This window comes from Acomys minous (assembly GCF_964271855.1).
Source record: "Acomys minous genome assembly, chromosome: 16".
Lineage (NCBI taxonomy): Eukaryota > Metazoa > Chordata > Mammalia > Rodentia > Muridae > Acomys > Acomys minous.
Window position 1 is genome coordinate 77,482,163 of NC_140498.1, and position 25,087 is coordinate 77,507,249.

Sequence of the window (25,087 nt, forward strand, 5' to 3'; positions counted from 1 at the left end):
AATAAATAAATAAATAAATATCTGAACACAGATGTACTGTCAAGCGATGACAAATGTGAGGTCAGGCAGATCTGTGGGCATTAAAAAGTTCTTTTTTTAAGTCTTCCCTCATTTTTTACTTTGGTGAAAGTTTTGATCAGAACAAAACAGGGCATCTGCTAACGTCTGTAGGTGAAGGGAGGGAGATAGCAAACCTGTTTTGTGGGATGTGTGTATGCACATGTGCACACGCACATAAGGGCATGTGTGCACACCTATGTGCTCGCATGTAGATGCCCAGTGGTCAATGTTGGGTGTCTTCTTTTTTAAGCCAGCATATCTCACTGAACCTGAAGTGTGTGGATTCAGCTGCTCTGGCTACATATGAAGCTCCAGGAATCTCCCGTTGCCTACCTTCTGGGTGCTGGGTCACAGAGCCATACACCCCTGTGCCTTTTCATGTGGACATGGGAATCCTAGCCCAGGTCTTCGTGCTTGCACAGCCAAACACTTTTCCTGACTGAGCCATCTCCTCCCATGTACATTTTAGCTCATATTTATTCCTTTTGTTTGTTTCAAACCTCAGCCTCCCAACACCTTAGGAGCAAATGAACAGAGTGAATTTCAATGCGGCTATGGAAAACACCATCCACACCTGACCTTGGCATGTTGCGCTGTGGTGCCTTGATGGGACTGTTCTTTCAGTCTGAGAGGATGGCTTCTGAGCACTTGCCCTAGCAGAGCTCGTGTCTGATGGGGAAAGCTGGAGAAAAGAATAAATAAGTGAATTAATGGGTTTAAAAAAACAAAAACAAAGACAAATCTGATCTTACTCAATCCATTGACCACGTTATCTGCAACTGGTTCATTAAGACTTGCTTAGCCATGCTTTTCACTTTGCTATCCTGAAGTACTTTCACCACATATTAATTATTCCACCGTTAGGTGTGGAGCATGGTGTTCCTGTTTATTTTCCTTACTGTCAACTGCAATCAAGCAGAAACTGCCCTGGGTCCTTGTGTTCAGTTTATTCAAATCATCCATTAATCTGTCCCTAGGAGTCCATGACTACAGAAAAGAATAGTCTCAGTTCCTCCTGTCCTGTGTGTGTGTGTGTGTGAGTGAGTGTGTGTGTATGAATGTAGTGTGTGTAGTGAACATTTGTACATATAACTATAGAGACCAGAGGTCAACCTTGGCTGTCATTCCTCAAGCACTATCCACCCTGTTTTGAGACAAGGCCTCTTACCTGCTTGGAATTCACCAAAGACTCCAGAGCAGCTGATCCCTCGGGATCTTCCGATCTCTGCTCCCAGCAGAGGGTCACGAGCCTGCACAACAACACCTGACTCTTTATACATGGGTTCTCGAAATCAAACTTAGTTCCTCTCTCTCTCTCTCTCTCTCTCTCTCTCTCTCTCTCTCTCTCTCTCTCTCTCTCTCTCTGTCTCTCTCTCTGTCTCTCCCTCTCTCTCTGTCTCTCCCTCTCTCTCTCTCTCTGTCTCTCTCTCTCTCTCTGTCTCTCTCTGTCTCTCTCTCTCTCACACACACACACACACACACACGCACACGCACACGCACCAACAACAAAAAATAAAATAAAATTCACTCATGAGGGATATGTAGCCCTTGTGGTCATCTTTACACACCCTAGAGCCATTGGAGAGGAGAGTTTCATTGAGTCAGGGTTAGGGTTAGGGTTAGGTCAGATCAGCCTGTCAGCATGTCTATGGGCTGTTACCTTCATTTTTAACTGCTGAAGGAGGGCCCAGTCCACTGTAGGCAGCTCCATACCCTGGTCAGGTGACTCTGAGCTATATAAGCGTGCTAGCTGAGCAGAGAAGCCTGCAAGAGCCAACAGGCAGCATTCCTCCATAGACTCTGCTGCAACTTCCTGCTCGAGTTCTGACTGAAAGTATGAGCCAGACAAACCCTGCCTTGAATTAATTTTGGCCAGAGGGTAATTTTTTTTTTAAATCATAGCAACAGAAGGGAAGCCAGAGCATATGCAGAACAACCAGTGCCCTCTCATGTGGAGAGCGTGGCCAACGGTAGCTGTCATTAATACTTCTACAATCTCTTCCTTTAAGCCTGTAGTTGTCGTATCTCATAAACATGAGTAGTGCCACGAACAGATGGGCACCATGCAGGGTTAGGTGCTGATGCTGGGGCAACAATGGATGGTTATAGAAAGGCTGTGTAGACAGATTATCCTGTCCCCACACTAGGCATAGATTGTGGGTCTTGGGTCCTGCCTGCACATTCCAGGAGTCTGAGGGGGTGAACTCCAAGGTTACAGAGATCTTAGGCACCTGCCGTGCCCAGAGTTCTTAATAATTTGTACCCATAGAAGATAATTCTGAGACTGGGTTTGCCAAGTGCTGATTCTGTACATCCACAGAGCCCTAGTACTCTGTTTTTCATCCTCTTTTTTTTTTTTCCTCCCCATGAATCACATTCCTTTGGTTTGATTCCAAACCCAGGTTCTGTACGGAGGCTTCCAGTGATACCCCTCTGATTTAAGCCAGTCGGAACCCCCATTAAAACTACAGTTTGAGTTAATGGTCCAGAAATTGAAAGTGGAATATACCTCTCATGGGAAGGCAGGGCGCGCCATCTTGCTAAGACTGAACTAAAGGGAATAGCAGATGTCTGTGTGTACAGGATAGCCGAGCTGTGAGGGCTTGCTTGTGTAGTGAGTTCACAGCAAGCAAAAACAAGTGAAAGAGCTTAGATAGCGTGGTGACTGATGTCCTCCGGGTGCCTGTCCTGTGTCAGTTTGCCTCCGTGCCCTTCTCAAGCCTCACCACAGTGGCGGAATGGAATAGAAGGATTGAGGGGTCGGTGGGGGAGACAGCAGAAAATGTGGAGTCAGACGAAGCGCTTTGGGAGATGTGGAGAATCAGACCTCTCAGAGGAGACAGTGCCGAGAGGCTTCAGGGTTCGCAGACAAATTAAAAGGGGGTGTACGGTGTCTCGTGCCGAAAAGAAAGTAGACTCCTAAGCTTGACCTAGATGTGAGTAATCACTCTCACTGACAGAAAAGCCCAGCCAACCACAACACCGCCCTGGTTTCTTAACCCATATGTTTTATTTTTCAATGAGAGAAAAAAAAAATACTTCTCAAAGAGCTAGATGTGAATTCTACCATGGTGTATATCTGTGCTGCCTTTAATTTCATTAGCTACAACGTAGCCTCAGCAGTGCTTGTTTTAACTGCCCGGGCCAGATGGCAGCTAGCTCCCTCTGAAGAAGAATGGTCCTGCAAGGTAATTGAATGTATCCTGCTGATGGAGTTACAACAGCCCATTTTCCCAATTAGAAGGAGGTACTGCAGTCGGAGAAGTAGCGAATCTGTTACTTAGCTACAGTTTTTAGCTGGCAACAGAGGGCCGTGTGTGTGTGTGTGTGTGTGTGTGTGTGTGTGTGTGTGTGTGTGTGTGTGTGTGTAACAAGTGAGGAAGTCCTGCAGTTATGGCATACACGTGGGCGTAAGAGTGACAGCTGTCTGTCTCCTACCTCGTCAGATGGAAGAGGAGCCTTTTATCAGTTCTTCAGTTCAGTTGGGAACCGAGGGGAAAGGCCTTGTCTTCCTCAGCTAAGTCCGGTTACCAGTGGTCTTCGCCCAGACCAAATTTTTCCTGATTAATGGAGTCTTATTTAAAGCATCTAAGAAGCACACACACACATACACACAGAGCAAAGTAACGTGAGATTTTATTTTAAAGACAAAACAAAACAAAACAAAACAAAAAAAAAACAGAATAAAGCTTCAGAATGAATAATAAGAGTAGCAGGCTTTGAGTGAGATTTCCCTAAGAACATCTGGTCGCTTCCCAGAGTCTCCCCTTTGTGGGCCTCAGAGAAGGGGAGTTCATTACTAGGAATGACTTTTGGGTGGGTTTTTTTTTTTTTTTTTTATTGATGGGCTGAGAGTATGGTAAGCCTTTGTGAGATACATATGTCCTTTTCTGTGATACATCTGATTTTAATCACATGTATGCTTGTTCTGCTTTCAAAATGGTAGCTTTGAAGAGGAGAGGCTTCACTCAGCTCACAGTTCAAGTTTATAGTCTATCGTTTGCGAAGAAATCGAGGCAGGGGCTCGAGCAGCCAGTCCCGCCACGTCTGTAGTCAAAAGCAGGGAGAAATGAACACACCTACGGTGCTTACTTGCTGCTGGTGCTCAGCTAGCTCCCATCACTCATATAGTTCAGGGCCTGGCCTAGGGAATGGTGGTACCCACAGTGGGCTGTGTCCTCTTGAATCAATTATCAGTCTTAACAGTTGAGGCGGTTCCCCATAAACCTGCCCACAAACCAACCTGATCCAGATAGTTCTTCAACTGTGGCTGTTTTCTCTCTGGTTATTCTATGTTGTGGTAAGGTGGTAAGTTAAACTATCGCAGTACTGTAGGCCAGGTTGACCTACTGTCCTTTGGTTTAAGATACGCTCTCTAGGCCAGGTTGACCTACCGTCCTTTGGTTACAAGATACGCTTCTGCACGTGCTTGGCAGCAAACGGGAAGTTGGTAAGGTTTGCTAGGGAGCTATAGGTCAGAGTGACCCATTGCTTTGTTTGGGAGATGTCCATGCAGCTAATGCAGGTGGGAACCCAGTGGGCTAAGTGTATTATTGGGAAAGGGGTGTGCTTGTGGTTCGGGCCCAGTGGAGTCCCAGGCTGCTAAACTCTCCTTAACCTCGTCCGCCTCAGGCCCATGCAGAAGTATTAGCAAGAGTGTATGCAAACGCTGTGACCACTGGGCAGTCCTCCCGAGGAAGCGTGTGGGATGTAGCTTTGGAATGGAGTCTGGCTGTGGAAGATACGGTTTTGTTTGCTCTAAGTTATTGAAATCCTTGGCTCTTATGAATCTTACAGATCCACAGCAAAGAAATATCATAGTGAAATTAACATAGGAGATCAAACCTCCTACAGAACTGTGGCTGAAAATACCTCTGTATTTGTTGAAGCGAATGATGCACTCTACTTGCCTCCCAGTACTGTTGCTGCTGTACTCTGTGCATGAAAAGTACAAGCTCCCAGTGGGGCAGGAACGTGCGTGATACTCTGCACGGGAACTTTGTAAGGTCCCTAGAGATGCCGCGTGGATGTCTTACTAAGGACCAGCTGTTTAGGGATTCAGATGGCTAGAGGAAAGCCGCACTGTCTATTTCTTCTTCTCTTCCCCCTCCTCCCCCTGCCCTTTCCTCCTCTGTTTCTTCTTCCTCTTCTCCTTTTCCTCTTTCTCTCCTCTTCCTCCTCCTCTTTACCCACTCCTTCCTGTCTTTCCCTTTCCTCCTCTTCCTTTGTCCTCCTCCTTTTCCTCCCTTCCTCTGTCCTCCTCCTCTCTTTATTTTCTGAAGAAGATCTGATTGTGTATCTCAATTTATCTTCTCACTTAGAATCCTCCCGCTCCTTCCTCCCAAGGCGCTGCATATCCAGGCCTAGCTGAACCAAGTCTTCTTAGAGATGGTGTTTCAAAAGTAGATGAGAAAACGTTGGGAGATGGTAAGAAATATAAAGAGTGTAGAACTCGGTAGGTATCCTAATTGGCTTTAATTGTCATTGTCAACTTGACCAAACCTTGAGTTATCTGAGAGGAAAACATCCATCGAGTTTTGTTTGTTTTTTATCAGATTGATCTGTGGCCATGTCTTGGTGTGACAATTGTCTTGATTGGTAATTGATGCAGGAGGGCCCAGTCCACTTTAAGCTCCAAAATTCCTTGGGCAGGTAGTCCTGGACTGTTATCAGGAACCTGGATAAGTCTGCACATGAGCCATTGGGGAAACCAGCAAGCTACTCCTCCATGGCTCCTGCCTCAAGTACCTGCCCTGGCTCTCTTCAGTGATGGATTCTGACTTGGGAGTGTAAACCAAATACATTCTGGTATTTTTTTTCCCAAGTCTCCTTTGGTTAGAGTGTTTGCTGAGAATGAATCCTTACACACGACTGATTTTAAAAATAAGACTTAGAAATCAGAATCCTAAGCGCCAGTCTCACCTCTTCCGTACATGGGAAATTGCTGGTTGACCTTGGACAGTGTAGGTAGGCAAATTCAGAGGCCCGTGAGGCCCACCTGAGAGTGGGAACTTGAAGGTGCTGCAGGAGTAAATAAGCCTGTGGTACCGTGAGGTGAACAGTGTCCCACCCCCTGCGTCCCACTAGCAACCCACCCACACCCTGAGGTTCCGTTCCAAGGCTTCTCTGTTGATAACATGTATTAGGCACATGCCTTGTGTTGGATTCATTTAGTCACGGAATCCGAAGCCCACCCCTACCCCGCCCCCCCACCACACTCCTTTGTTCTTTCCCCTGCTGGTTAGCATCAAGGTCAGCCCAGCATAAGAGGCAATCAGCCCCAGAACATCCCTGAAAGGATCCTTTGAAGGAAACCCCCTAGAGGCTGCTGATGCCTTCTCCGAAGCCTGGTGATTGCCTCTCCAGGTCCTCCAGAGGGTCTGATTGCTGCTTTCCTCCCCGCGCCTTTTCTGTAACCCGCCTCCCCTCAGCCCATCTCCCGTGGGATTGATTGGCCTCTTCCCTTCAATCCACACAGCTCCTCTCTGGCTGTCTCAGCCCTCTGTTCTCTGTCCTCCCAGTTTTGTGTCCCTTTGATCCGTAAGCTTCTAGTTGTGCACTTGCGCACGCGCACACACACACACACACACACACACACACACACACACACACACAGTGCCAAGAGGAACACAAGTTCAGACTCCCAACACTGCTATGGCTATTGCTTCCTCTATCCCAGCATTCCCAGGGTTCTCCACCCAGAAGAACTGGACACCAGGACAACCCCGATGGATATGTTTAGGCTGGCTGGAAGAGGGTGCAGGCTCAGGTGCTGCGTGCTCCGTGCCTGTCTCCTGTCTACTCAGATGCAATGCCCGTGACCACTTCTGAGAGATGAGATCTGTTCCATGTAAGTCGCTTCTATGAGCAAGGTTGGAATTTTCATCCCCATCTTGTGTTTATGATACAGGCATCCACGTAGCCCCGGGCTGTGCTCAAATTCTCTTTGTAGCTCAAATTGGACTTGAACTCCTAATCTTCCTGCCTCCACCTCCTGAATGCTGCGATTGAGGGTGTGCGTGTGCGTTCCTCCTTTAACCAGAAATAAACAGGTGGCATCAGTGAGGAGGTGTGGTGTCCTCGAGTGCCGTTAGCGTGCGATTGACATTTTTAACTTCACCAGAGCACTCGGTCATAACTGTGCAAACACAACCAGATAATAACGGGTAGAAAGCAGGCTGCACACTCCATGATCAGGATAACGGGGCATGCATGGGTCTCATCTTGGAGCCTGTAGGCCATCCACTCCTGTCCCTCCATTTTCAGTTCTCCAGGAAGTACAGCTCTGCCCCTTTGTCTAACGGGCACCGCCTTCAGGATAAACCCCAGGAGCTCTTGCTCGCCTCAGAGTGCCTGTCAGCCTCTTGCATGGATTTTAGGGGAGCTGGTTATGGTGGGAAAGGAAATGAAGAACATCAGTCATATATGGCACTGTACAGATTTGTTCTTCTAGAGAAAATTGCCTTGGGAACAGTTCTTCTCCCACAGAGGGGGCACCTGGGTATTTAGAGGATGGCAGAAGATAGCTTGTGATCTTTTTTTTTTTTTTTCCTCACCAAAAATGGTTTGCATCCTCAGAGTTTTCATCTGAGAATTATCCATTCAGAGCAAAACATGAGGCCGATGGATTTTGTAGGTTCTGGGCATTGCTCTGTGTCCTTTAATTTTCGGGAATCTTCCGGAGAGGGGCACATGTATAGAGGTCAGAGGTCACTCTCAGGTGCCTTCTATCTTGCTTAAGACAGGATCCCTCTGTTGTTGTCTTCTGCTGCACACTCAAGGACAGCTGGCCCATAAACTTCTGGGATTCTCCTGTCGCTGATTTCCTTCTCTACTTAGGAGTGCTAGGAGTACAGACATGCACCGTACATCCAGCGTCTCCATGGCCATTGACAATACCAACTCAGAGCCTCATGGATTCCTGGCAAGTGCTTTTACTCAGTGGACCATCTCCTCTGCCTGGGACTCTCTTGTGTTTGTCACCTGTTCCTTGGGACATCTGTGATGATGTGATGTGATGTATGGACCCCATGCATCCATTCTCATCCTTTCTTCCCTAGTGGCCTCTCGGCTCCATGAGATTCTCTTTGAGATGTGCTGACTCTAACACATAGACACTTGACGGTTGCATCATTCTGCCGCCTCGGGGAGGATGAGGCTATGGGGGGAGCCATGGAGTCTCCATTTAGGCATTTCTAAAAACAGAGAACGCCCCAAACTTAGATCCATGGACTCTTGGTCCCAGCCACTGCATCCAGTAGTGTGTCCTGGGTTCTTCAAGCCACTGCGGTGACTCCACTGTCTGATTCTCACCTCAGAGGCGAAGTCCCGGGGAGGGCATCCTCTCTCACTTGCTGGGTTCTTAACAATTAGGCTTAGGACACCAGAGAACCGAATGCTTCAAAAAGAACATTTATTTTATTTTTGTTTATGTGTATATATGTTTACATGTATGTTTGTGGCTGCCTGCCACAGATATGACAGAAAAGAGCTTTGGATCACCTAGGGCTAGGGTTGTGAGAAATTACAGGCTACCTACAGAGTAACAGAAGTGAGCTTTAGATCCCCTAAGGCTAGGGTTATGAGAAATTGTGAGCCATCCAATGTGGGTGCTGGGAACCCAACTCTAGCCCTTTGCAACAGCAATAACTCTTAACAGCTGAGGCATCTAACACCCGCCGCATGCCTTTTAGAAAGCCAAGTGAATATATTGCTTTGCCGCTTGTTTCTGATGGGGTCTCACGTAGTCCCGTCTGGCCTCAGACTCACTATGTAGCCCCAGTGAGTTGCACTTCTGATCCCCTGCCTCTGCCTCCCAAGAGCTGGGATTATAGGTGTGCACCAACACGCTCACTTTATACAGTGCTGGGGAATCAAACGCAGGACCTTGTGCACACCAGGCAAATACTGTACCCATTAAGCTTTGTCCCAAATTCTGATTTTACTTTTTTTAAATTTACAAATCAACACAAAATTAAGCAACGACCTGATACTTTTAGGCGGTCGATTTTCTAGCCATGCACAAAGCCAGACCTGGGTACAGTCCAACAGAGGGGAAGACTGAACTACACAGCCCTGGCTCCCCAGGGTTCCTAAGGTCCTGCCAAGCCCTCTTCCAGACAGCAGCTTGGAACCTCATCAGCAAGGCAGATGGAGCCTCGAGGGGTGGGGGGTGGGGTTTCTTGTTTAGGAGTCTCAGGATTCCAAGCTGCTAGGATGTGCAGGCTTTGAAAATGCCACCCTCCAGGGGAGCTGCAGTCTGTTGCTCAGGCATTGGCATGGCACACGTGCACACTTTTCTGTTTCTGTGGCATTCATTTCGCTGTGTATGTCCCTGGGATTGCTCCCACAATCTCAGCAGAGGCTGGATCCACCAGGTGTCTGTAGGAATTGGCTTTGCCACATGATTACGGCTTGTGGAATCCTCAGGAGCGCCCTGCTCTGACCGTCACCTTCTTTGGTAGTTAGCCCTCTTCTCCAAAGGCCCCCACAACCAGTCGATCATAACCTAAGGGCAAGCCCACCCGTGTCCCCAGCTAGGCACATCAAGGTTGAAATGGTTGAGCTCTGTCACCATAAGCTCTCGTCCTTTGTAGAGACTTATATAAGTACAGGACTCTGGAGCACCTGGCACAGATGTCATGGCCTTTTCATTAGGGATACTTCAGCACAGGGTTCCGACTGCCAGTGTTAGGAGGTGATAGCAACCATGTCTCTTAAGAAAACATGGCTATCTATTGAAGGAAAACCGTAAAGGAAAATGTGAACAGAACCCCGCCCCCCCCCCCAACATACACACTCATATACACACTCAGAGAGAAAAGAAAAGATGGAGAAAATTCAGTCACCAGAAAGCTGTTTGAGGGGTTTTGGAGGTGGCCCACTTTGTACAGTGCTCGCCTAACCTGCACAAGGCTGCTCCGTAGCAGATCTGAGGCCAGCCCCTCCCAAACCATGGTAGCAAAGAGCTGCTTGACCTTCAAGATGTCACTGACAACAGCAAAGCACACATTGCCGCAAGAAACAGGTTCCTTAGAGTCATCACACTGAGGTACTGATCAAGAAGCCAAGTGTGCATGGTATAGTGTGGGTCCCTTCTGCCTCATACACAGGAGGAGAACACCCCACTATTAAACTGAGTATAGATTACCCAGGATCTGCTGGTTCATGGACCTCTGTAATTGTTGTAAACCTCAACAGTAAATGACTCGGTGATTTTTTTTTTTTTAAGAATTTCAAATTTTGCAAACAAATACTAATTCTTTAACATTGCAAAACCAGATCCGACAAATCCTTTGTCAACGGATTTGCAATGTTTTGGGATAGAACATCAGATGGAGATCCTTCTCTGCCCTCTCCTCCTCTTCCCCCTACTCCTCCTCCTCTTAAAATTGGTTTGCTAACACTTGAGAAATTGGAATATGTTAATTGCTTTCAGGAGAAAATATCACCGTTAACAACAAGGAAGTATCTACACTAGTATGCCAGCCCAGATGTCCTTTTATCGTGGTTTTTGGTCTCAAGGGAGCCATCCTCTGGGTGTGCCCTCCTTGTCCAGTTACTTATTTGTGTGTGGGGATGCTCTTGCATGCATATATGCATGTCTCTGGAGGTCAAAGGCTGGCCCTGGCTCTTCTCTAATCACTCTCCCCCATATTTTGTGGGGACAGGGTCTCTCACTCCGCCTGGAGCTCACTAGTTATTAGGCAGGCTGGCCAGGGAGCCTAAGGATTTCTTTCGCCTACACACACACACACACACACACACACACACACACACACACACACCTGCACCCAATGTAGCAACATGCCTAGCATTTTATGTGGGTGCTAGGGATCCAAACCTAGGTTCTTAGGCTTGTGCACCAAGCACGTAACTGACCGAACCATCTCCTCAGTCCCCGTCATTAGCTTTCCAGTCACATATTTGTCACTTGATAATGCACATGTACAGCCCATCAGTACATCTTTGTTCATTAAATTATAAGCATATCCCCTTCCACTGCTGTACGCAGCTGCCATGGCATCCCTGTGTTGCTCTCGCTATGTCTGTAGGTTTCTGGCTCATTCTTCTGTGTAGCCAAGCCTCATTGATTGTGGCATCGGGGACTGATGCAGAAACCCAGCCCCGGAAAGTTAAAACTCCGCAGACACACACGGGGCAGACCTCCGCTTTTTTCTAAAGGCTCTCTTCCTCTCCAGAAACTGAATTTTTCATGCAGTAATTAAAATTTGTAGGTCAAGCGTCCCAGGGCACCTCTTGCTAATATGGGAAGGCGGTGATCAGATTCGTTTGTGCAGCTCTTCCCAGCGCTGAGACTTAAAGGATGAAGGGTGACATTTTCCCCCATTTTGTAAATTAATACCATTGATCTGCCTAACAAGAACAAAGTTAGGCTTCAAAATACCAAATGATAAAGAGATTAAGACTTTAAATGGCTTTCCAAAAGGCAACCTCTATTGTAAGGCTGCAAGCCGACTATTGAACTTTCAATTAGAATTTCTAATAGGCTATTGACTTAAATGGATAAAATGTTGCAAGTGATAGCTTTCGAGATGACAGAGATTGCTTCTTACATTCTGGAATATTACTTTTATGGAGGTATTCTGTTCTGGGGGAAGAGTGATAGCATACTGTCTCTTCTCCATAGAGCGCCTGCTGTATCTCTGTTGCAATTTCTTCAAAGGTGAATAAATGCATTTTAAAAGCTGCATTTTGGAAACATTTTCTGTTTTTGTGTGTTTGATGAACACAGGCTCTGAGAAATCTTTTAGTGTGGTGTAGTAGAACGCCCTGTAACATTTTGGCAGTCTTTTTTTTTTTTAATGTTAAAAAATTATATTGATCCTGTCTCTCTCTCTTTCTCCCTCCCCCCCTCGTGTGTGTGTGTGTGTGTGTGTGTGTGTGTGTGTGTGCGCGCGCGCGCGCGCGCATACAGTCATTAGTGTGGAGGTCAGAGGACAGCTTATGGGAATTGATTCTTGCTTTCCACTGTGTGGGCTCCAGGGATTACACTACAGTCATCATCTTTGGTGGTAACCACCCTTACCTGCTGAGCCAAGTCATCACCTCCACTGTGGCTACATTCTGACTTGTGTGTATTTGAGTTTGTATGTGTGTGTCTATGCATGCAGGTGCATGTGTACGTACAGGTGAGCAAGCATGCTCCTGTGTGCATATGCACATAGAGGCCGGAGGTCAACTTCGGGTATCCTCCATTTTTTTTTCTCATGTTCGTATGGCTGACTAAGCAGTTTCCCCAGCCCACAATCCTACTTTCTCCCTGCTCTGTCTTAGGACTAAACTCAGGGCCTTGTACATGGTAAGGATTTGCTGTACCACTGAGCTGCACTCCCCTGCTGGCGTTCTGCTTTTATGGTTGTGTGCACACGTCCCTGTGTGCCTTCACTTGGGACAGACATCAGTAGTCGCACTGTCTGATGAAGTCCTGAGTATCTGTTCCTGTGCCTTACTCTCTGCCCCCTGTTGACAACGCTCAGGAGCTGTGACTGTCCTCCATGGAGGTCTTCTGAAAGAGTGCGGCCCAGTGTAGGCCTTGTTATAAAACACTTGCTCTAATACATTTTTAAATACTAATTTTTCAAAGACCAGCCACCTCTTCTAGGATAAAGGGTTAATATTATGCTTATGTTACAGTGCATTAAAAACTCTAATTAAAACAGCATTACATTCCCATCTGCCAATCTCCAGTAATCTTCTTTAATTGCAGTAATTAAACTATATTTACATGTTCAGAATACTTGTAATTTAGCAAATTGCACTCTCTGCTCTACATTTAATCAAACAACCAGTTCCAGTATATTTAGTGTGGAAAGAAGTAATTTCAATGTTTTGATTACTATAGCAGATTTGACAGAGTAAGTGCCCCTCTACTAGAGGCCTTGAAAGGGAAGGCAAACATGAGATACAGTCATGGATTTGATTGTCGTTCGAATGCCTAATTGCATGTTGGAGGATTAACTATTAAAGGATATCATGGCTGTACTTGATATTTAGACACAAGCGATATTATAGCCAGCAAATACCGTCTCTCAGGGAAAATCATTAGAGGGAAGGTTTTCTCTTGAAAGGTTGTGAGGTCATTGTGAAAACCTTTGTCTATCTTCTTTCCTTTAAGCTTAAGGACTACTTTATTAGAGTTTGAAAAAACCAGCAGGCAACCAAGCTGTAAATTCAACAGAGAAGAGGAGAGAAACCTTTGTCTTTTAAGATAGGCAGAGAGTAATCAGTTGTAGAGAGGGCGGGGTCCTCAGGGAAATAGTGAGGGTCCAGGGTGCCAAAGAAAGCATGCTTAGAATTTTGGACAGGATCCAAACAAGAGATTTTTTTTAAAGGGAGATAAGAAAGTTAACTTTTGAAAACCCCTACCCAGATCTAGCCAATGGTCAGAACATTCTCCACAGTAGAGTGGAGAGTGGAATATGACTTTCTCATGTACTCTGGTGCCTCACATTTGACCATGTCCCCTGGAGAGGGAGACCTGGTGGCACTCAGAAGAAGGACAGCAGGTTACCAAGAAGAGACTTGATACCCTATGAGCATATACAGGGGGAGGTAATCCCCCTCAGGAACAGTCATAGGGGAGGGAAATAAGGGGAAAATGGGAGGGAGGAAAGAATGGGAGGATACAAGGGATGGGATAACCATTGAGATGTAACAAGAATAAACTAATAAAAATAAAATAAAATAAAATATGAATTTCAAGTAAAAAAAAGTTAACTTTTGAATGAGAGCTTAGAAATGCCTTTGGGCCAGCATCAGTGCATGTCAATGTAGGTGAGAGTCAGCATTGGTGAGGGTCAGATGAGCACCAGTGAGGGTCAGCACCAGTGAGGGTCAGCACCAGTGAGGGTCAGCATCAGGGAGGGTCAGCATCAGGGAGGGTCAGCACCAGTGAGGGTCAGCACCAGTGAGGGTCAGCACCAGGGAGGGTCAGCACCAGGGAGGGTCAGCACCAGGGAGGGTCAGCACCAGGGAGGGTCAGCACCAGTGAGGGTCAGCACCAGTGAGGGTCAGCACCAGGGAGGGTCAGCACCAGTGAGGATCAGCATCAGGGAGGGTCAGCACCAGTGAGGGTCAGCAACAATGAGAGTCAGCACCAGGGAGGGTCAGCACCAGGGAGGGTCAGCATCAGTGAGGATCAGCACCAGGGAGGGTCAGCACCAGGGAGGGTCAGCATCAGTGAGGATCAGCACCAGGGAGGGTCAGCACCAGGGAGGGTCAGCACCAGTGAGGATCAGCACCAGGGAGGGTCAGCACCAATGAGGGTCAGCACCAGGGAGGGTCAGTACCAGGGAGGGTCAGCATCAGGGAGGGTCAGCACCAGGGAGAGTCAGCACCAGTGAGGGTCAGCACCAGTGAGGATCAGCACCAGTGAGAGTGAGCAGCATGCATTGCAGAGGCTCTGGAAGCAATTGCCTGTCAACCATATTCCCTACTGGCTATTGTAACTTCTCCCTGAGATCCCAAGGCTTGCCGTGTGACATGTCTATTTCACACCTTCCAGTTAAGATACGAACAAAATCAGTGACGAACAACAACAACAACATAAAAACCATTTGTCATGTCCCGCAAAGGTGAGTGAGTCTCCTCTCCGGGTCTTCTAATATGTCTAGCTTGCCTCTGGACTATCTATTTCTGCATAAAGGGTTCCACTGGCCAGGCCCCTTCCTTGCCTCTTATGTTTGCTTTTACTACCTCCCTCTATCAAGTTGCCTACCCAAGTCATCTCTTTAGCTTGTTCCACCGGGTCTATCTCTTCAGCATTTTAAAAAACAGAAACAAGAGGGCCTATCAATGATTGCATTAGAATCTGTTAATCAGTCCTAGACTATTTTTTTTCCGGTACTGTTATCTTGTTGCAGAGATTTAGTACAGCCTACGTTTTATTCTGTATACATTTCGGGGTGCTGGGTATGGCTCTCCCATTTGTTTTCCAAAGCCATATGCCCATTTATTCGATGTGGACTTTGGAGTAAAGGCTGGGGACAATTCAGTGAGGAGACGCTTCCTTTGGGACCACGAGGACCTTCGTTCTATTCCCAGAACCCACATTTAAAAAAAAAAAAAGTCATGAATGAAGATGGACACCTATAGTCCTAGTGCTGTGGGGACAGACACAGTCTGTTGGGGACAGGCAGATACAGGTGGATTCCTGGGGGATTTCTAGCCAGCCAACCATCCTTGACTTCTTAGCTAGCACCCGTGAGAGACCCTGTCTCAGAAGACCAGGTGATGGCCTGTGAGGAATGGCACCCGCATTGTCCTCTAAGCCTCCACATGCATACATGTGCACCCATCCAAACACGCAGAGAAATGCGAACATGCACATATACAAAACACAAACAGCACTCACCACGAGAAGAAAAAAACGAGTTGAAGGGACATTCGCTCTATCCACCAGCTGCTTTCTAATTGCACAGTGTTAACCGTAGTTCTCAGAAGGAGTCTCTCTTTCTTGGTTTCCGCGTGATAGATCGCATCAATTGGAATTACACATTAACGGGAATGGAAGGATTTGTCTCACTCCTGTTGAATGCCGGCCGTAAGTCTTCGCTGCTTGACCAGGTGCAAAGAGCAAAGCCGCTGAGTTAAAGCTGATAGATAGCGCTGAGGATCTAAGCCTTTCCTCGTGGCTCAGCTAGTCGGTGACTTGCTACAACGTCGAGTAAGCCACTTCCCGGCTGTAAATGTCACTTTGCCAGACACTGAGTGACATGGGTAGGGCCTTGGAGTTTGTTGTCCGTGAAGAAATCAAGGTGAAAAATACTGGCATAAAATAAGTACTGCATCCAACCTGTGACCAGAAGAACCCGTTCTGTACAACTCATTTCTTTGTTATTCGTGTGAAAAATTAACTTAAAAAAAGAAAGATACCCCTAAACCCCCATCACCATGCTGTACTTGCAAAAGAGTCCAGTTAATTCATATTAGCTGCCTGTAAAATATAAATACTGGGACAAATTAAGCCTGCTAAAGGGTAGTCCAAAGCTACGTGTTGCTGCCATACTTCACAAATGAGGTCCGAGGGTCCCAGAGACGCTCTGCAGTAGAGGAAGGAGCAAGCCAGGGTAGACTTCTGTCTGCTGTTTAATCTTTAAACCTACTGATGTGCCGTCAGTGAAATGGGAGTAGCTGAGCCTGGGTTAACTATGGAGCTGCGTGGCTTACCATGCGTGTCAAAGTATGGAATAACATGCACATATGTACATACAGTGTACACTGCGAAACCTACAGGCTTAGGAATCAAAATGATTTGACCACAGAAGCAATTCAAAAGTTCCTCAGCTGCACAGCACGGTGTGGAGAGAAACACACAGAAGGAATGGGGTGGTCCTTAATGTAATCTGTATATGTTCCCCCCCCCCCAAAACCTTACTTTAGATATGTGGTTTATTTCTTGTTTTGGTTTGTTGTTTTTTGGGTTTTGTTTTGGTTTTTGTTTGGTTTTTGTTTGCTTTGTTTTTGTTGTTGTTGTTGTCTTTTTGTTTTTGTTTGTCTTGGTTTGGTTTTGGTTTTGGCTTTTTTGGGTTTTTGTTTGTTTGTTTTGTTTTTGAGACAGGGTTTCTCTGTGTAGCCTTGGCTGTCCAGGACTCACTCTGTAGACCAGGCTGGCCTCGAACTGACCAAGATCTGCCTGCCTCTGCCTCCTGAGTGCTGGGATTAAAGGTGTGCGCCACCACACCCGGCTTAGATATGTGGTTTATTATCCTCTTTCCCGAGGGATTGTTTTCTGAAGCTACGAACAAAGGGTTTGACTCTCCTTACTTATTTCACACTTTCTTTTTCGAAAGTGCTAACAAACAGCAAACAAAAACAAAAACAAAAACCCCACCAATATTGGTGTAAAATGGTAAAACCTCAAATATCCCCTAATAAAAAAAGAATAGCAATAATGATAATAATAATAATAACAATTATAATAACATCATCAACAACATGTGAAGTTCTGGGTAGCTAAGAATACTCTTGATGGGACATGCCCACACAGCATTTACATCCCAGCTCCCCTCCCAGAGCACACAGAAGATGAGCTGTTCTCATTCTGTTCCCCTGCCTTTGGGGGTGGGCAACAGGACAGAGTCTCAAATCTGGTGGCATTCCGGCTGGCATTGGAATAGGTATCTAGCCAAGGACTTGAGTCTTGAACTCCTAATCCTCCTGCCTCCGCCTCCCTGAGTGCTGGCATCACAGGTGAGTGCCATCACTTTCGGTTTCTGTGCGTGCTGGGCAAGCGCTCCGCCCACTGAAGCACATTCCTGTTGAGAACAGTTCTCAGTCTTGATCCCCATTGGAAATGCAGCCTTTATGATCAGTATCCTTGGTATATTCCTTAGTGTAAGCCTTTACCTCCTAGAACTTTCTGCCTCAGCTTAAGAGGATGCGGGGGCTGTCACGCTATGAGACCCTAGCATTTAATTCTGCAGACCAAAGTTTTGGCATTTACATTTCTGCTCATTTCGCACGTCATTTTGCCACATCGGGAAGTAACTCAGTGCTGCTAAAAGGGCCCCAACTCCTCTCGGGAAAGGTCTCATTTCCTTTTCCCTGAGTTATGGCAATGTGTCTTGAGGCACACCGCACATCCCCTGTGTAGTGTCTCCTAAATGCCAAGGTGTGGGGGGCTGGAGACAGAGCTCAGTGGATGAAGTGTACCTGACTTGGAATCCCTAGCACACAATAAAGTCATGCTTGGCATACGTATCTACAGCGAGATGGAAGGCAGAGACAGCCGAATCCACACAAGCTCACAGGCCACCCAGTCTGGAGTACACATCAGTGTGTGACAAGACAGACACTGTGTCAAAGTAAAAGGAAGAGTGACAGACATCCGTGGTTGTGCTCCAACCTCCACATGTGTGCATGGCACATAAACTCACATATGGCATATGCACAAACACATATACCGTGCACAGAAAAATACAATAATTAAACTTTTTTTTTAAAAAAAAAGCCAATCTGAGACACAGTTGCTTTTCCACAGGAACATAGTGACAACCTTTATACTGATGGGCAGTCTTATGCCTTCTCTCCCAGTGTTTACATACACGATGTGACATGTACTGAACACAGTGTGGTACATACCAAATAGTGAACAGTATTGTTTAACGAGGGACTCTGATATTTTTAGGTCTTCCTGAACATCATTCAGCCTCCTTCAGCCAGCCACTCCCCACCTCAGCAGAGTCTTATTCAGATGGTACAATTATCGCTTTTTAATGAACTCTTCCCTAAGTAACAGCATTACATGGGAAATTCCTTGTCCTGTATTATTAATGGATCCCAGAATGAAAGCCACCAAGACGTTGAAAAGTTTGCAATGAAGAAAAGAAAAGAGGGAGGGGGGAGAATTTATTATCAGTTCAATGCAGTGCCAGTTAGAAGCTTTGAGCTGTCATATTTATTCCCCTGCAGCAGTGTTGTGGAGCCACAGGTAGAGTTGATGTGAGCTACAACCTGTGCAGACGGTCCACCAAAATCCGCCTCAGTTATTTAATGCCCAGCCTGACCACTCTAATTTAACATCGTGACAACTTCCTCAGAGGGGGAATGGCGAGGTGGGGGTGTGCGATATTTTACGACCTGAGAAGTTAAGCATTAAGATAGTCAGGGCCCAGCTCTCATTAGCCGAATGGTAGATTTTTCTAATTAGTTCTTTCTACAGCAATTAGTGAGGAACAGTCTAATCACTTCATGTGAAACCAATCTCAGGCTCGAGGAAAGAACGCCCTTGGCTTCTCTTTCAGATGGCAGTCTTCAGGATTTTTCCACACGCCTCCAAGAATGGCGTCTGTGACACATGCCTGTTTTAAACGTGAGCGTGGGACGCCGGGGCACAGCCTGCTGACTTCCTGTTGTGGGGATAGCTGACGAACACGATTGAAAGAAAACCATTATCGGTGTCCTGCTTTAAGCTAGGGAAGCTCTTTGCTTTGCTGCCTTCCGTGGTGACGTGTAGGGATGGAAACTGCAGCAGCCATGCACAGTTAAACATGACAGCCATTCCAGAGGGAAGAGAGCATTGTTATGCATGTTAGAGTCAGAATGGATTTGGTGCCTGGGGCTGTGGGGCTTGATTTCCCAGCCTCTGCAGGGCCCTGATACCCCCATTTGTGCGTGCTAATCTACATGTGCAGACCTCCCACTCTCTCTCCCAAACTCCCCTTCTCCCACCCTTCCCTTTCTGCCTCAGAGCACAATGTTCATTTCAGAGTTATCCTCAGATTTCCACTGCCCATCCATTACTCCCTGTTCTTCAGTGAACCAGCTGTGGGCAGCTAAGTTGGTGATGTTCCCTGGAACTGGAAAGGAAGTTGATGGCAGTGTGGGATCCTGCAGAAGAACGCCATCAATTTCCTCCTTTATGAGAGAAGCCCTCGTGTGCACGGGAAGATGGATGAGAAAATGCTGTGTGTGTTGCATATGTGTGTGCGTGTATGTCTGTGTGTTGACGTGTGCTTGTGTGTGCATGTGTGTGAATATGTGTGTGCATGCATGTATGTGTGTATGTGTGTGTGCCTGAATGTGTGGATGCGTATGTGTTTATGAATTTGTGTGTGCATGTATGTATGTGTGTGTATGTATGTGCATATGTGTTTGTGTGTACATGCATGTGTATATATGTGTGCAAATGTGTATCTGCATGTGTGCGTGCATACATGTGTATGCATGTATGTATGTGTTGCATGTGTGTGTCTGTGCATCATGCATGTGTTTATAAATATGTGTGTACATATATATGTCTTTATAAGTGTGCGTGCATGCATGTGTGTGTGTTACTTACCAAGAGAAAAATCAGGCATTGTCTCCCTCCAAGCTGGAGAGGCTAAGGGCTTGTATGCTCCATTACTGTGTTCTTGGCCACTCAGCAGAACTTCTTAGAATGATGTCACTGCAGTTGTTAGTCAGAACCTGGGTCCTAGCAATCCTATGACTAGCCAGGTTTGGCCATCCATCCTTAAAGACAAAATGGTACCATCAGAGACAAAATGGTAAAAAGCGGAAAGGGGACGTTAATTCAACATGACCACATTTGGAAAGAGGGACAAAAGAGATCCAGTGACATTTCCTCTAAGCCCATCTTTGGGGTGCTAACATAAAGTTTGGGTTCAAATAGAGAATAAGAGGTATGCATGAAAGTGCTAAGCAGTCTTGGACAAGGGGTGGCTCTGTGCAGCTGACCCATCACTGTCTCAGCGCCACTCTCTCCTGTGCAGTGGTCTGACGTGTTGTCAGACTCTGTGAAGTCTCTCCCTGGGGGACCAGTTCCTCGTTTGGCTGCGTCAGGCTTCAGCCTTGTCCTTTCTTCCTTGGGGAATTCCAGTTCCTTGGAGTCTGTCTCAATAGTCTGACATCCAAAAGGAGAAAGACAGGCCTGTCTCTTGTAGGATGCCTTCATCCTGGCCAGGCAGTTACAGTGAAGAAAGTATCCAGTCTGTCCGTTACATATGACCACTGAGAAACTTAGTGACCCTTAGGAACTGAGCTTTTTCTCATTTCTGTCCATTTTTATTTACTTGAAACTTGGGTTGAATCTGTGTGTCTGGTGACTACTATATTAGACACGCAGGTTTAGGTTTCTTGTACCTCCACACCCCAGCTGCACGGCCACCATACCTGTCATCTTTTTTTCCCCTCTGTCACTTCTCCTTGACTTGTGTTATGCATACATTATTGTGTGTTCCACCAAAGTAGCGTTTTATTGTACAGGTGGAAAAGAGAGGTCAGGGCATGCCTCTGCAGATAAAGTGCTTGCTGTGCGGGCTTGAGGGCCAGAGTTCAGATGCCCAGCCCCCATGTAAGTCCCGTGGCCTGCCTAGAACTGCTGCGCTCAGGAAGTGGAGATAGGGAATTGCTGGGACAAGTTGCTAGCTAGACTCTCCGAACCATTTTGTTTCTGAAATCAAGTGAAAGACTCTGCCTCAGTCTTGTAAGGTGAAGAGGAATCGAAGAGGAGACTTGACATCAGTGTCTAACCCGCTTATACTCATGTGCCCACAAGCACACTAGGACATGCATGCACACCACACATGCAAGCACATATAATAAGTAAATAAAAGACAGAGAAGGCCTTGTAACCTTTTTTTTTTTTAACTTAGCCAGAGTACTGATTTGTCTCTCAGAGGAGAGGTGGGCATAATCAGTCTATGTCAGTCTGAAGATGGGACCTTCCAAATCTCAACGGTAGAGCAATATTGAACATGTCTCCAAACAGATAGATGAAGTGTATGCAAATGCGCTCCATAGACTCCCCATGATGTTTTAATTATAGTTAATTAAAGTAAACAGAAATGGAATATTTAATCATCTTCATCAATGGTGTTTAACAAATGTTTTAACTTGGCTCATGGTCGTCAGTGGTGATGGTGTAGAACTCTCCGGTTCATGCTGAGCCAGAGAGTTCCTGGCATGCCTGTGGCAGCCAGTCTGCCCACCTCTCCCATGGCAGGAAGGCTCCTGTCTGAAACCTGGAATTACTCCTGTTGAAAGGAGACCAGGAAACCAGGAGTAATGCTGACCTTGCATGTTCCTTGGAATGTGTATTGGTTCACTCAGGAAGCACACAGGAAGACCTACTGTACACAAGGAACTATGAGAGTGTCTCTGTGAGTTCACGGATGGGAAGGCGAAACTGGAGATGTGGTTTAGTGGTTAAGAGTTCTTTCCTGGTGTATGATGGGCTTTCGTCAGAACAGGAAAAAAAAATTAAGGCCGTGTTGTCTCCGTTAGCTTAGTTGTAACCTCAAGCCCCCGACATCTAAACAGCTAATGATAGCCCCGTACAATAAATGGAATATCCACGTGTATAGTGAAATGTAGAAGAAAACCAGGAGGTTAGTACATTATATACTGGTATGGAACAACCAGCCTTACTTAACCTTGTATAATGAAAATGGAGAGACAGACAGACAGACAGACTATTCAGGGCATTTTAGGATTGTGCTGGGTTTAAGGAGAAGTCATAACATTTCATAGTGATATGTTATGAGGCATAAGATCCTCGCTAAATATGGGATGGCTGTCCTCCCCACGTTTTCACCACGGGGCATGGCTGGTCTGACTGCTGGAACCATGTGGAGAGTCTTGGAGGCACATCACAGCCAGAATTAAGGGGAAGCAAGACAGGTACCTGAGGCAGAGAATTCAAGTAGGGCTTGTAGAACTCACAGTTGTACAAGTTCAGTGCTGATACTGACAGGAATCTGGGGTTGACTCTTAAAATCGTGTGCCCGAAGCACCTCACTTGCCCTGTCTCCATCCTGACCCTCAAACATGACTCTGATCTTTGTGGAGAGAAGGGGTTCAAGGAGAAGCGTGTGAGGGACTTGCCCTGGTTAGTGCTGTAGACCAGGCAGGGCAGAAAGTAATGAGACTTAGCGGTTACAACCAGAAAGATGGAGCGGAGGGAAAGATGACAGATAAGAATGAAAAGAGCCCAACTAGGCCACAGCTGGACTCTCGGAGGATCGTTTCCCACCCTGTGCTTGGGCTGTCTGTCCTGTCCCCAAGGTAATCGATAAGCCGAAGCCACTTCTGACCTGTCCGCTTAGACCCGTGCACTTGGCTTCATTTTTGAAAGAGTTGTGCAAAAACTGTAGCTTGAAAACCATGTCTGGCCCCAACAGATGTGTTCTGCCAGTTGGTCTTATGTATTCGGAGAACTCTCCTCTTCGTGGCTCTCTAAATTCAGTGACCTTATTTTAAGAGATAATCAACACAACTTAGAACCTTTTGAGGATTAGGAGACATTTTAGAGAGTTTATCGAGAATAAGCAAAGATGACATTTGGCTAACAGTATGTCCCTACCCTACAAAACATTTGTTTTGGAACAAACTTCTCCCGCTTGATAATTTTAAAATTACCGATACTGCTTAAAAAACTCCTCCCTGTATCCAAACCTTGGGATGTTTTCAGGAAGGACCCCTGTCTTCACAGGCATCCAGGAACACCTTTATCTGGGGGAAACGTGAAACAGAGGACATCTTCTATTTCTCTTCTAGCTGTCTGCTCTGTTCTCTTATTGTGGCCTTATGGCTGTAACAGGCAGGTGGCGATTTGCAGAGCTAGGCCTGTTGTGCCTTTGATTCAAGTAAGTTTGGAAGCCGTAAGCATGTCTCCGTTGGTGGACCATTCTGAGTTTCCCTGATCGACAGTCTCGGTATCCAGAGAGAATTGGAACATGCGTGACAGACATCTGCAGAAGGGCCCTGCAAAGTAACCTCAAGTAAACCCGGCCCTGATACCCTGGGCATAGAATCATACACCCTAATGGTTGAGTGCCTGCTGAAGGCCGCCTAATACAGTTTCCGTCTAAAGACTCTTCTCAGTGCCTGTTCCTAAACAGTCTGTGTCAGTGTCCACAGGGCTCACTCCCGTTTCCTCTGCGTTCCTCTCTCAAAAGGAATTCCTTTGTTATTGTGCTATAATTTCCTTGTGTGTGTCCCTATGTATTGTGTGTGTGTGTGTGTGTGTGTGTGTGTGTGTGTGCGCGCATGTGTGTTGGGGGTCGAGGTCAAACTCGAATGTCCTTCTTCAGGCACTGTCCACCTGTCCACCTTGTTTTATGAAACAGGGCCTTTCAGTAGCCTGGATTTCACCAAGCAAGCTATGAGGACTAGCCATTCAGTGCCAGGCCCCCTCCTATCTCCTCCTCCCCAGGACCAGGATTTTTTAAAAATCCAACATTTTACATGGGTTCTGGGGAATTAAAGCCAGGTCTAAGGACATTCAAGGAGAGCTCTTCAGCAACTGAGCCTCTCCCTGGAACATCCTCAACCCCCTGTATCCAGCTGTTTACAGTTTATGCAAAACCCTCTTAGCTCCCTGATGGATGTGGTGACTCCCCACCGTGCTCTCTGTTCCTTCTCACAGGCGTCCATCGGTTGAAGCTTCACCGAACTGAAGCCCCTCCGCCCCTCGGAGTCACGTGCTTTCCAAGCATCTGATATGTGTTGCTTCCCCTTTGTAATTTTGGTTGCCCATGGTCAACTTAGGTCCACAAATATTTAATGGAAATTTGAAAAATAATAAATAAATAAATAAATAAATAAATAACAACAACAACAACAACAAAAAAAAAAAACAGAACAAAAAACGTGGGTGGTGGCGGCACATGTCTTTAATCCCAGGACTTGGAAGGCACGGGCAGGTGGAGCTCTGAGTTAGTTGGAAGCCAGCCTGGACAACCAAGTTCCAGGATAGCCAGGGCTAAACAGAGAAACGCTGTCTCAAGCAAACAAACAAAAACCAATTAATAGGCTTAAAGTTGTATGCCGTCTTGACTGCTGTGGTAAAATCTTACATAGTGCCGGGGAGGGGGGGCAGATTCTCAACATGTGAATCACCCCTTTTTCTAGGTAATCCACACCCATTGTCTGAACATATCTCTCACCCTGTAGCCTGGTCTCCACACCCCATTAGTCACTCGGTTTTGGTTATCGGGTAGGTAGGTTGTCCTGGAATGCATCTCTTAGAAGCTGAGCCAAGATGCCTGCGGGCGGTCGACTTCACCTCACTGCATCACAGAAGTAGGTGTTGGGTGCTTTGTACCTGGAGTTGTTAGAATCAGAGAGCTGGGCTTGCCTCCCAGCCCCAGTTGGCCAGTTAAGCCTACGCCATAGTGAAAAGTAGGGAAAGGACATGTATCACGTGTGACCACGTGGGGAAGAAGGACAGAAAAGTCCAGTGGCCACCCCCAAGCCCAGCTTTGGCTTCTGATAAGACGTTTATGTTTAAATAGACAGCAGAGCTAGGCATAGAGAAACAGTCCTGGTCAAGGTACTGTCCTTCCCCGTGTCAGCCTGTCACTGTCACAGCTCCACTCTCTCTTACTAGGTAGCCTGACCAGTTGTCAGAACTCTTCCTGGGCACTGGGCTTCCGGCCTCCTCTTTCTCAAAGCTACTAGGGAAGTTTCAGTTTCTTAGAGCTCATGACTTCAGTAGTCTGATTAGTCTGATAGACAAGGGTGACTTCCAGTGTCTCCTTAGACTGCCCCCACTCCTTCC

The 25,087-nt window shown here is 46.5% G+C and overlaps 1 protein-coding gene and 1 long non-coding RNA gene across 8 annotated transcripts in view; one reads left to right on the forward strand and one right to left on the reverse strand.

The window, feature by feature from the left end:
- The window catches only part of AUTS2 (activator of transcription and developmental regulator AUTS2), a 1,106,846-nt gene that overhangs the window by 641,642 nt on the left and 440,117 nt on the right, over positions 1-25,087 (forward strand). The window lies entirely within an intron of this gene.
- LOC311586693 lies at positions 345-16,147 on the reverse strand. The gene is made up of 3 exons (XR_014775622.1): positions 15,437-16,147; positions 1,229-1,310; positions 345-742 (listed from the first exon to the last, which is right to left on the reverse strand). It is a non-coding gene; the product is annotated as an uncharacterized lncRNA (long non-coding RNA).